The sequence below is a fragment of the Microcaecilia unicolor genome, chromosome 1 (genome assembly GCF_901765095.1).
Source record: "Microcaecilia unicolor chromosome 1, aMicUni1.1, whole genome shotgun sequence".
In the NCBI taxonomy this organism is placed as follows: Eukaryota; Metazoa; Chordata; class Amphibia; order Gymnophiona; family Siphonopidae; genus Microcaecilia; species Microcaecilia unicolor.
In genome coordinates this window covers 356,775,119-356,789,074 of record NC_044031.1, presented here as the reverse complement: position 1 = coordinate 356,789,074, position 13,956 = coordinate 356,775,119, and positions in this window count along the sequence as shown.

Sequence of the window (13,956 nt, the reverse complement as noted above, 5' to 3'; positions counted from 1 at the left end):
ATCAATTTTTTAGTGGCAGATTGACAGTGTTTATTTATACTTTCTCTCATGTAAGTTCAGGGCCTTATTCAGTAAATATTTCTTTTTTTTTTTTTTTCAGAAGCACAGAATGGGAAATACTATTTCCCAATAAATTCCTTTTAAAGTGAGGAGTGTGGTAGCCGTGTTAGTCCACTCTTAAGGTTATCAATAGAAATCAAACAAAATAAAACATGGAAAAGAAAATAAGATGATACCTTTTTTATTGGACATAACTTAATTAGCTTTCGAAGGTTGCCCTTCTTCGTCAGATCACTTTTAAAGTGAGAAATTTCATAGGGGTCCTTTTACCAAGCTTTGGTAAAAAGACCCTTGCGGTAGCGTCTGCACGTGGGTTTGCTGCGCATTGAGGCCCCCTTAAATACAGCAGTGAGTAAAAGGATGTTTTGGGGTATTTTTTTAAACATATTTTCATTGATGACAAGAATTGTAATACAAACCAGAACTATACAATTCACATTGAAAGACATCCAATTTAGCACTTCACAGTACCTAGATACTGTATGATATATCTACGTTATTATAGATTTTCCAGTTTTTCCCCTCTACCCCCCCTCAACCCTAATCCCTTCCCCCCTCCCTTTCCACACCAGGCTTCTACTTGTGATTTATTAACCATTAAGAACTCTGCTGCGTGCTCGTGGTGTTAATGTATTCAAGAATGGCATCCAGCATTGCAGGCATAGGCGTAGTTTGACTGTTTCATTTGGGGGGGGGCAGAGGATGGGGTGGAGCATATTAGCATATCATTTGCATATATATATATATATACAAATGAATATGCTAATATGGAGGAAGGAAGGGAAAAAGAGCTGGCTTTTTTTGGGAATAACCATAATGAATATGTATGAGATATCAAGCCAGCTCTTTCTCCCTTCCTTCTTTCCTCCTTACCCAGCACTCCCTCTTCCACTCTAGTAGTATTTCCCCACCCCCTTTCCCATACCATGCCAGTGTTGACCTTAGAAATGCATAAGCTCTATATGTAGATCCTTCAAGAGGTAGTGTGTCATGATTTAGGCTCTACACCCTTTCTAATGTTTTGGTGCCACCTCAGTAAAGCCAACACACAATCTCTCCACTGCAATACACTATACACAAACTTGTGCAAAAATACACTCATAACCTTACTAAACCATAACAGCACTAATTCCAAGGACAGGACGAGCAGCAACCTTATGCGTGAAAAGGCAGAACTGTAATTACACCAGGCTCTAAAACACCAATACACTACCTCGTGAAAAACACATGACACAACAGACATGACACAAGGAACTAGAAAGCAAAAAATATGAAGGCAAAATACTGAACTGGAAAGTTAACTCAATAAGTCAGACTCAGCATGCAGCAATACCAGAAAAACTGAAACTTACATGCAAAATTTCACAGATGCACATTTCAAAAAGCTGACATATTCCAATTAATAAATTCTGAATAAAATACTTTTTTCTACCTTTGTTGTCTGGTCATTTAGTTTTTCTATTCGCTTTGGTCCCAGTGTCTTCTGTTTTATCGGAGAGAGGGAGGGAGAGGGGTATGGCTGGAGCTGTGCTGAGAGAGAGTGCCACCTCTTATGAACAGACATAAGTGGTGTACTGTAACCAAAAATCTTTCCATGAAGGTCCTGGCACTTTTCTCTCTCTTCCCCCTCCCCCCAGCAATGTCCAGCCATACCCCTCTCCATAGGAGCCAACTTTTCAAAATGATTGGGGGTGCTGAATTTTTTTTTTAACAGGTGGTGCATTCCCCGCCCCCTCCCTCCCCCCTCCCTCCCCTCCAAGTTCCAGGCCCCCCTCTCCTCCGAGTGCCAGTCCCAACCCCAGGCTGACCTCTTCTCCCACAACAGTCCTCAGTCGGTCCGTCCTCACCTTCCTGCATGCCGCCCAGAATTTTAAAACTCATCTTACCTTGGGGTCCCGGCGGCAGCAGTGAAAGGCGAGCAGGCTCGATGCTTCAGCCTTCCCTTCTCTCTCAGCTCTGGTCACACCCTTGTGGAAACAGAAAATGAGAGCAGGACCAGAGCTGAGAGAGAAGGGAAGGCTGAAGAGCCGAGCCTGCTCGCCTTTCAATGCTGCCGCCGGGACCCGAGGTAAGATGAGTTTTAAAATTCTGGGCGGCACACAGGAAGGTGAGGACGGACCGGCGGAGAACTGAGGGAGAATAGGGCGGGCACTGGGCAGATAGGCTGGCTGCAAAGGAAACTTCCGACTTCCGGCGGGTGCAGAGCCGGTCCTAGGGTTTCTGGCGTCCTCCTGCAGCATATTAGTCAGTGCCCCTACACATCCAGGGGTGGGATCACTATGGCTCTGCCCCTACAGTAGTCACACTCCTTTTACCAGCCATGGCATCATTGAAAATATTACACCAGTATAGAAGAAAAATAACTTTTTTTTTTGTTTTCATTATAAATAATTTCTGTAAGCTGTTACAGCTCCATTATACTCTAAATGACACAAACCATGAATTATGAGAACAGACAGTCTTGCCAACTCTGAAAAACAATGTGTTAGCAAAATCTCAGAATCTAACAAACAGATCCCTATTCAGACACTTAGCCTTGCAGTCACACATGCAGAACAGAGATAGCCCCTCTTCAAATTCTTCAAAAATTAACCTGAAATCCTAAGAAGTTAGACCCTGCATGCAGCACAATACCAGACAAACAGAAAGAAACACATTGCTATACATTGCAAAATAAGACAACAGATGTAGCAGATGTAAATTCTCAAAGTGGACATATTCCAAACACTAAAATGAAAATAAAATGATTTTTTTCTACCTTTGTTGTCTAGTGACTTTGTTTTTCTGATCATGCTGGCCCAGTATCTGATTCTGCTGCTATCTGTCCTCTTAACTCCGTTTCCTGGGCTTCCTTTCCATTTATTTCTTTACTTTCCTCCTTTCTTCTTCATTTCTTGCTCTATATCCATAAGTAAAAGCTGGGTCCTCCGCAGACTTGACTGTCCAGTGGATCCAGCTTCTGCCTATTTTCTCCATCCATGTGCAGTTTTTCTCCTCTCTTCGTTTTCCCTCATCTCATCTCCTTCCTCTCTCTTCCCTCCCCTCCATCCATGTCCAGCATTTCTTCTCTCTCCCCTCTATCCATGTGCATCTCGTTCCTGTCTTCCCTCCCCTCCATCCATGTCCAACAATTCTCTCCCTGCCCTCCCTTCCACCCGCCCATGTCCAGCAACCCTCCTCTCTCCACTGCCCTCCCCTCCATCCATGTCCAGCAACTCTCTGCTCCTTTCCATCCACCTATGTTCAGCAACTCTCCTCTCCCATGCCCTCCATCCACCCATGTCCAGCAACTCTGCTGCCCTCCATCCAGTAATTCTCCTCTCTTCCCTGCTGCCCCCCCATCCATCCATATCAAGCAATTCTTCTTCCTCCCCTGTCCTCCCATCCATGTCCATCAATGCTCCTCCCTCCCCTGCCCCTCCATTAATCCATATCCAGCAATTCTCCTCTCTCCCCTGCCCTCCTCTCCATGTCCAGCAATTTCTCCACTCTCCCTGGGCCCTGCCCTCCCATGATCCATGTCCATGCTCCTCTCTCCTCACCTCCATCCATCCATATCAAGCAATTCTCCTTCCTCCCTGCCCCTCCATATCCAGCAATTTCTCCTCTCTCCCTGGGCCCTGCCCTCCCATGATCCATGTCCATCGATGCTCCTTTCTCCCCACCTCCATCCATCCATATCAAGCCATTTCCTTCCTCTCTCCCTGGGCCCTGCCCTCCCATGATCCATTGATGCTCCTCTCTCCCCACCTCCATGCTCCATCCATCCATATCAAGCCATTTCCCTCCTCTCTCCAGGGCCCTGCCCTCCCATGATCCATCGATGCTCCTCTCTCCCCACCTCCATGCTCCATACATCCATATCAAGCCATTTCCCTCCTCTCTCCCTGGTCCCTGCCTTCCCCTCCATCGATCAATGCTAGTTTTCTCTCACCTACCCTACCCTCCCGCTCCCATGTTCACCTGCCCGCCCTCTTCTATTTAAATTTACCTCCGTGAAAGCACTGGCCGCTCGCTAGCAGCCTTCCCTTCACTTTGCTCAACAGTGTCCCGCCTTCTTCAGCGTCAGTGAAAGCGCTGGCCGCTAGCAGCCTTCCCTTCGCTTCGCTCGGCAGTGTCCCGCCTTCTTCTGACATTTCCGCGAGGGCGGGACATTGTCGAGCGAAGCGAAGGGAAGGCTGCTAGCGGCCAGTGCTTTCACTGACGCTGAAGAAGGCGGGACACTGATGCTGCGACGGAGGTAAATTTAAATAGACGCTCAGCTGCAGTCTGCAACGTCGGAGGGGTAAGCGGCGGCGGTGCCCTTCAGAAGTCGGCGCCCCCCCGCCCCTGCCAGTGCCTGAGTGGCTGAAAATATTGGGGGTGCTTGAGCACCCACAGCACCCACGGAGTCGGTGCCTATGCCCCTCTCCCTCCCTCTCTCCCAGTATAGCCCAAGCCCCCATCCTCCCTCCCAGCAAATATAAAACTTCCTAGACCATAAATGGTGGTGATGAGGATTTTAAGTTAAAGTACTTTATTGATTTTCACCAGTTTCAGTATTACATTTTGTAAAGACATATGACAGTTTTGAAAGTTTAAGTTATAGTATCATTAAAGTACTGATTTTCACTTCAGTTTCAGTATTACATTTTGTTGGAATTACACTTTATGACCCATAATAAATAGAAATAAAACAAAACATAGAAAATAAAATAAGATGATACCTTTTTTATTGGACTAACAATACATTTTTGATTAGCTTTTGAAGGTAACCCTTCTTCAGATCAGAAATTGGCAAATGTTGAAAATATCAGAATATATAAGTGACACATAAAAGCATTCCAATGACAGTCTCACAGGAAGAGGTTGGGGTGGGTTAAGTGAGAAACGGAGAGATGGAGAAATATGAGGATGACAAAGCAGTAGATTTTTATAGGTTATAATGGGCTAGAAAACCCAAAGTCCTATGTGGTGGGTGTCAAAATATTTCATCATTTTGACTTGAAAGGTTTTATGATCCTGGATTGTCTTAAATTTTCCTTTTAATATTCTTACCATAAAATCATTGATACAGTGTTCTGGTTTTGTAAAGTGCTGTCCCACAGAGGTGACATCCTGGTTTGTATTGAAATGTTTAATATTATGTCTATGTAAACTGAGTCTTGTCTTCAGCATCTGGCTTATTTCGCCAATATAGCACCCTTCTTCACACTTTTTACATTGAATGATATACACCACATTTGAAGATGAGCACGTGAAGGATCCTTTTATGCTAAATATTTTTCCCATGTGAATGACTGTGATCCTGTGAAATATGTTGACACATTTTGCAAATAGATATATTGCAGGAATATGTGCCACGCTCTTCTTTCTGAGCTTCTGTATATAAATGCATGCCATTTTTAACAGAGCGATTAAAAACTTTAATCACATGGTTGGTTGTGCTTTAAAGTTCTTATTGCCCACCTCTCGTGTTTTCACAACCCTCTTCTAACCCCCTGCTCTCAATCTCCTTCTTAGTTATCTCTCACTAAGAAAAAGGGGTTTCATGTCATGCTGAGAGGATTTAGAGGAACAAGAGAACTATGGACTCTTATGCTCTATGAGAGATATACAACTTTTATCAAGACAAAAAAGACCTTCTACTCAGCACAGACTTCAAAATCTGCAGATAGACCAAATAAATGTTTCTCAGTTGTCCATGACCTCAACTCTTCTGGGAATTCTACTGCAGCATGCTCTTACAGCCACTGATCTGGTTAATTGTTTCAGCTCCAAGGTTTTCCAATACTGCTCACAGTTGCTTTCCTCTTCCGCTGGGCCCTAACCCTCCTCTGTTACATTAGCAGTGTCCCCATCTGGCCGTAATTCCCCTTTTGAAGCCTCTGCCTCCCTTACTTCCACAAGCACTTCATATCCAGTTTCTTCTGCCAACAGCTTCTCTTCTACTTCTCCACCTGCTCTAACTGGACACTGGTCCTCTTTTAATGTCCCAGATATAACTACTCACCAAAATTGTTAGCCATGCCCTGTTCCACAACCTATTTGCTTGATCCCATTCCTTCCTCTTGGCTCAACTCTTCCCTCCACTGCCTTTTTCCTTATCTACAAATGATTACTAACAGCCTTACTTTTGGATCAGTTCCCTGCCCCTGGAGACATGCCCTGGTGTGCCCACTTTCAAAAAAGCTCTCTCTTTACCCTGACATATCATCTAACTACTGTCCCATCTCTAATTTGCCCTTTATCTCCTAAATTGCAGAATGTATAGTCTTTTAGCAACTTCTTGATTACGTAGAAAGAAAACACCTCTCTTCACACTGTAATACCTGTAATCCCGGTAGCAAACCTTCCGGGGGTGGTAGGCTCCCTTCAGCAGTCCACAAACAAAGTCCTTCCAGACAACACAGCTTTTAGTTCCAAACAGTTTATTTCCCCTCCTCCACAAAATCTCAGTTCAAGGGGGTTAAAGTCCCATTCATTTTTCAAAACAAAGCAACAAGAAAAAACGTCCCTTTAAATCCAAGTTCTCCCCCAGTGCAACAGCCTGGGTTTTAGTTTTAAAAGTCTTTCTGCTTGGGTGGTTGCAGAATGGCAGTACACCGCCCACAACACAGCTAATTGACTCCTGTGACCACCCACTGCCTTCAGTCCCTGCAACTCTGCCCCAAAGTACAATTACAGTCCATGTCAACTGGCTCCTCCAAACCTGGGGTGCTGCTCCCTCCAGACTCTCCTTCCTCCAAGCACTCCATTGGCATGAGTACTTCCCCCTTGACCCACACCCTCTTTGCTACTAGGGAGAAAGGGGTTAGTAGGATGTCTTTCTGCCTCAAAATACAGTTCAGCTCCCTGAATCACCCCTTCCAATGAGCGCACCCCTTGCTTAATGAGCCACTCACGCACTGGGGTGGGTATGGCAAACAAAAACTGTTCCACTATAATCTCCTCCACAATCTGTTCTGCAGCAGTGGCGTAGCCAGACGGCCAATTTTGGGTGGGCCTGAGCCCAAAGTGGGTGGGCACAAAATTTTCTCTCTGTCTCTGCCCCCTTCCTCCCCGCACTCTCCACATCTCTCCCGGCACCTCCCAATTCAAAATATACTTTAGCTCATAAAGATCCCCAAGCTCTTTCAGCTGAAAACTTCCTTTGAAGACAGCCACAAATCCCTTTTACCAAGCTTGGCAGGCAGCAATAGCAACAATGCCTTGAGTCACCGATGCTGGCACCCCAAGCATGCTTAGTTATCGGTGGCTCAAGGATGTTGCCGCCATCTGCCAAGCTTAGTAGAAGGGAGTTTTAGCTGCTTTTAGAGGAGGTCCTCAGCTGATGTAGGTTGGGGATCCCCACCAGCTACAGCAAGGGTCGGGACTAGTGTTAGACATGCTAGGGCCCAGACTCTCACCAGATACAGAACAAGGGATCACAAATTAGAAATAAAAATATGTAGACAAAAATTGAACTCGGAACCTCGGCATGTTACAGTGGAGAAATAAAATCAGAAATATATTTCTTTTTTTCTACTGAACACAATAAAATGATATCCGCTGTGCACATTTCTCAAGCTAACAAATTTCAGTTAATAAATTCAAAATAAAATGTCTTTCCTACCTTTGTTGTCTGGTCATTTTATTTTTCCATTATGTTGGTTCAAGTTTCTCTTTTCCACTTTCCTGTCTTTCTGGTAATTCTCCTTCAAGCAGCTGCTATTCATTTGTCTTTTCTCCACTCTCATTCCATTCCCTCACTACACTGACATATTGATGTTTGTTTCATTTTAGCTCTTTCCTATCTTTTTTCTTTCTTTCCTGCTCTCTGTCCACTAAAATTTCATCTTCTAATCCTTTTCCTTTTTACTTTTCAGATACCTATCTGATTTCCATCTCCTTCTTTCACCCACTAGCTCTCCTATTCCCCCATCTCACTCCTTCTCCAGACTTCCATCTTCAATCTACTCTCCGTAATCACTATCATCCTCTTGTTCATTTCCTTACCACCCCTTGGCCTTCCACATGGTTCCACCATCCCAGTGTCTGCCTCCTTCCAACCCTTCTAGTCCAGCATCTGCTCCCTTTTTCTCCTCTCTCCACCCTCTATCCCCTCCTAACATCTTCCTCTCCTTTCGCTCTTTCCTCTTGCCCCTTCCCCCAGGGGCCAGTATTTCTCCCCCTCTTCCCTCCCACCCACATTCCAGCATTTCTCCCTCACTGTCTTCTACCCCTGGATCCATCTCCCTCATGTTCAACATTGTTCCCTCTTTTCCTCTTCTCTCTCACCCTTGCATCCCAAGTCTAACATCTGTTTCCCCCTTTGCAGCATCTCTTCCACCACTATGTAACATTTCTCCTTCATCCCTCTCTCCCCTGTGCAGTACTTTTTCCTCCCCTCCCAGGTCCAACATTTCTCCTTCTTTTGTCATTCACCCCTCCTTCCCTCCCCACCCTACCCTACATCCAGCAATTATCCCTCTCTTTCCTCCCATATCCCAATAATGATCCCCTTTCTTCTACTCTCCCATGCATGTCTCCCTCTCCTACATCCCCCCTGCATCTCTCCCTCTCCTCCCTAACAATTTCCCTCACTCCTACCCCCTGTGTAGCATCTCTTTTCTTTCCCTCCCTTCCACTCCCATGCCCAAGCAGCCCAATAATTTTATCTTCTCTCCAACCCCCCCTCCATGCAGCATCAGGAGCATCACGGCACCAGCACGTTTCAAAGGGTTGTTGGCAGCATGTAAGAGAGAATTGCTGTACTGCTGCTGACTGACCCAGAAGCCAGCAGCCAGCAGCACTGATTCTTACACGCTACCAGCAACCCTTTGAATCGGCGCAGCAGAAGAGAGAAGGCAGCTTCGGTCCCTGCATTTTTTTCTTCGATCATCGCCGGCAGCGCTGCCATTCACACAGGCAGCTTCGCTCCCTTCTGCCATGTCCATCCGGCCCACTCTGATGCACTTCCTGTGTGCGTAGGGCCAGATGGACGCAGCAAAGGGGGGGCAGAGCTGCCTGTGTGATCGAAGAAAAGAATGCAGCGCTGGCGGGGAGGACAACGAATTTGTACAAGTGAGCGAGCGACGTGGGCAGGCGGGCCTGGAGGGAAATTGGGTAGGCCTGGGCCCACCCAGGCCCACCCGTGGCTACGCCCCTGTTCTGCAGTCTTCTGTTGCGGCTCCAGCCATTTAAAGGCTAAGTCTTTCAGTCTCTGGGCAAAAGCCCGGGGCCGCACTTCCCTCCCCGTAGTAGTCTCCCTAAAAAGTCTTCTATAATGGTCTCTAGTAAGACCTAATCTATTTTTAATGGCCGCCACTACCTGCTCATAATCCATGGAGCTGTCCGCAGGCATGGCCCGGTATGCAGCCAGAGCTTCCCCAGCTAGGCTTCCTGCCAGTCGAACAGCCCACTGTTCTTTCGGCCATTGCACTGCCCTGGCGATCCTCTCAAATGTAGCAATAAAGTCATCCACATCATCACCCTCCCCCATTCGTCCCAAAGAAAATGGTCCAAACGGAGGGGTTCCTACCCCCATGGGTAAACCGGCCACTGTACCCGGGGCTGCAACTTTATCCAACAGGCTTCCTATGGCTTGCATCTGACCTTGCACTGCCTGGAGCAGTACATGCTGTTCCTTGGCGGCTTCCACCACTTGCTGCAAGACCTGTTGAGCCCCCTCCTGCTGCTTCTGAAACTGCACAGCCATCCAGTGAAGCATTTCTTTCTGCTCCATCCTGCCTGGTCTGGAATATCCTGAAAAGAAAACCAAAAACACCAAGTGCGATACCACTTTTTTTTTTTCTTCCACTAATTACTAATTTGTACTGCTCTTCTCCACCACTCCCCTTTTACATGACCCTGCCTAGGTTCCTTCGCATGACCTGTGTTCCCCCCTTAGCTTCACACTTCAATCCAGCATTGATCCCCCTTCAGGTACCTCTTACCTGGGGTAACCGCTGGTCTTCACTTTGCTAAGGGTGGCCTTGTCAGCTTCACTCCGGCTGCTCTGTGGTAGCTTCAATCGAGTCCCATCTGCTGTGCCACTGTAATACCTGTAATCCCGGTAGCAAACCTTCCGGGGGTGGTAGGCTCCCTTCAGCAGTCCACAAACAAAGTCCTTCCAGACAACACAGCTTTTAGTTCCAAACAGTTTATTTCCCCTCCTCCACAAAATCTCAGTTCAAGGGGGTTAAAGTCCCATTCATTTTTCAAAACAAAGCAACAAGAAAAAAACGTCCCTTTAAATCCAAGTTCTCCTCCAGTGCAACAGCCTGGGTTTTAGTTTTAAAAGTCTTTCCGCTTGGGTGGTTGCAGAATGGCAGTACACCGCCCACAACACAGCTAATTGACTCCTGTGACCACCCACTGCCTTCAGTCCCCACAACTCTGCCCCAAAGTACAATTACAGCCCATGTCAACTGGCTCCTCCAAACCTGGGGTGCTGCTCCCTCCAGACTCTCCTTCCTCCAAGCACTCCATTAACTCTGCCTCTCTGCTAGGCTGTTGGTTGGAGACCTCCTCCCCCTCCCAGGTGGAAGGAATCTTGTACTGATTTCTAACCCAAGGGAATTGAGCTTTGTCATCCCTGCTCCCCCTTCTGGCCCTCGTCTGCCATAGCAGCTGCTCTTTCCAGTCCTTTTCCCCCTCCCTTCCACGTGGGGGCCATACCGGGTTTTGGGACCTACCCCCCTTATCCCTTCTCTCAGGGCCTTGTGGGGAATGTAGTCTGGCCCCATACCTCCTCCTGACCTGCTTAGACCCTCCAACCTCCTTACAACACACATCGACTAGGCTTCTGTCCCAGTCAGAGCTGTGAGACAATTCTAACAGCCCTTTTGAGCAACTTTCATGCCTCCCTTGACAATGGCAATAGTAATGTTGGTCTTTCTGGACCTCACAGAAACTTTCGACCTGGTTGATCATGATATTCTACTCATGGCTTTGTGACCTGAGTATTTCTGGTGATGTCCACTCCTGGTTCACATCTTTCCTTAGCAATCTCACTTTGTGTTTTTCACTCTTCCTCTTGTTCTGAACCCTTTCCACTCAGTTGTAGTGTCCCACAGGCCTCCTTGCTTGTTCCTCTTCTGTTTAACATATTTTAAATCCCTCTCACTAATCTGCTACAAGATTATTTAAAGGCGTATAAAATGCACAATCAGTCACATGACAAAGCATTTCACATAATTATCCCGATCTAAAACCACAATTTCCCCACACTTGTCTGCTGGTTTAATTACCATTTCAAACTGACCCTACATTGGCTGAAGAATGGGCATCTCAAAGCTGATGAAAAAAAATCTTACCAAACCAGAGGTAAAGTGGACACAACTGCATTTTGGCAATCAATTTACAACAACAATTGGTCTTTTCCATCTGACTCCATCAACTATCTTCCAGATTGGGAATTGAGATGTATCACCGTTCTAAATGAATTAGCTCCTTTACGAACAAAAAACATTCACAAACCAAACAGGACCCCATGGTTCAACGAAAATGTGAAACAATTAAAATCTAGAACCAGACAACTCGAACGAGCCTGGAGAAAAAACAAAAATGATCAAAATCTAAAGGCTTGGAAAGAATTACATAGAAAATACAAATATGAAATCAATAAATCCAAATGGAACTACTATAATGAACAACTAGGTTCTGACTACAAAGACATGAAAAAGTAACCAGTGTCCTCAACAAAATCAGGAATCTCAACAGCAGATGAACTTGCTAACTACTTCAAAGGCAAAATTGTCAATCTACGCAAAAATATGTCACAGGACTACACCAACCTTGATACCTTCCTTAATGAGCTAGACCCACGTTCAGAAGAATACCCAGCCAACCGAACTTGGACAAATTTTGTCCAGATCACACAAGAAACAATAGCAACCAATAAGATCTCTACAGCCTACTGTAATTTGGACACCTGCCCCAATTATCTAATGAACCCCCCCCCCCCCCCCACGCTCGATTCATCACTGAACTTACCTCCCACCTCAACTTCTTGTTCCAGCATGGCATATTCCCCAAAGACAAAGGTAATATACTACTCACACTATTACGAAAAGACACCAAAAAGAAAACTAACGATATCACCAACTACTGACCTGTGGCATCCATCCCACTTACAGCCAAACTGATGGAAAGCATTGTAGCTAAAAAATTTACTGAATACATTGACAATTTCTCAATCCTTCATGAATCACAGTCGGGCTTCAGATCTCTCCACAGTATGGAAACTGTCCTGATAACTCTCTTAGCCAAGTTCAAAAAGGAAATTGCATTAGATAAAAACATACTCCTCTTGCAATTCAACTTGTCAAGTGCATTTGATATGGTTGACCACTATATACTATTAAGAATACTTGACAAGATAGGCATAGGAGAGAATATACTCAAATGGATCAAGAGTTTCCTAACCACGAGATCTTATCAAGTAAAAGCAAACTCAAACATATCACCATCATGGAGTACCGACTGCGGAGTACCTCAGGGTTCACCTCTCTCACTCATATTATTTAATCTGATGATGATCCCCCTTGCTCATGCCCTATACAAGCAAACTCTTAATCCTTTTCTGTATGCAGATGATGTCACCATTTACATACTGTTCCAACTCTAATCCAACAGAAATCACTGTTGCAATAAAGATTAGTTTAAGCTTAATGGATGCCTGGGCATCGGCATTCAAACTCAAACTCAGCAAGGAAAAAACTCATTCTCTTATCACCACAAAACAAACCTCCCTTCATCCATAAAAACCCCGGAACATACTCTCCCAATATCGGACAAACTGAAGATCCTTGGAATTACTATTGACACCAACCTAACCCTGGAGAGCCAAGCCTCTGCCACCACAAAGAAAATGTTCCATGCAATGTGGAAACTCAAACGGATCAAACAATTCTTCCCAAGGGAAACTTTCCATAACATAATTCAAACAATGGTACTATCACATGTTGACTAGTGTAACTCCATATATGCGGGATGCAAAGAACAGATCTTAAGGAAACTCCAGTCCACACAGAACACGGCAGCTATACTGCACTGGCTACCAATCAAGGAACGAATAGCCTTCAAAATTTGCACTCTGGCCCACAAAATAATCCATAGTCTGGCTCCAACCTACATGACCGAACTTATCCACTTATCAACTAGAAACATCATCAAATCATCAAGAACGTTTCTAAACCTGCATTACCCAAACTGTAAAGGACTAAAATACAAATCAACATATGCATCCAGCTTTTCCTACATTTGCAACCAGCTCTGTAACGCATTACCTAGAAACATTTGAACTGTGAACACCCATCTAAAATTCCGAAAAGACCTCAAGACTCAGCTCTTCCGGAAAGCCTACCCAGCAGACCCGAACTAATTCATGAACAATGCATCACATCTATCGAACTAAGAAATGAACAATACCCCTTCCACATAATCCTATTATTTCAAACTGTACAAATTTTACCACTCCAGTTATAATTAAGTGTACTTCTACCCTTATCATACTCTATATTGCTCACTAGAAGCTGTAGTCCCATCCCCGGAGATTTATCAGCCTCATTGGGATTGCTTCTCTCTATATGCTACTATATATTCGTCCCAGAGTTGTATTCTCTTTTCCGGAACCTTATCCGCTTCCTTGCACCTACTGTTACTCTATTTTCCACTCTGTATATTATTTTATTTTATTTTATTTTATTTTTTATTTATTGTATTTGTACCCCACATTTTCCCACCTTTTTGCAGGCTCAATGTGGCTTACAGAGTATGGAAATGAAAACGTCATTACATGATATAAGAAAACAGTCGATCATAAGCTGAGGTGAAAGAGGAAGTTAGGTAGAAGGTGTTAGGTAAGGTCGTGTGAGAGGTGTTTTGGTGTACTTGGGTGGTTTAAGGAATGATTTGTTTCATTGAGGGTGA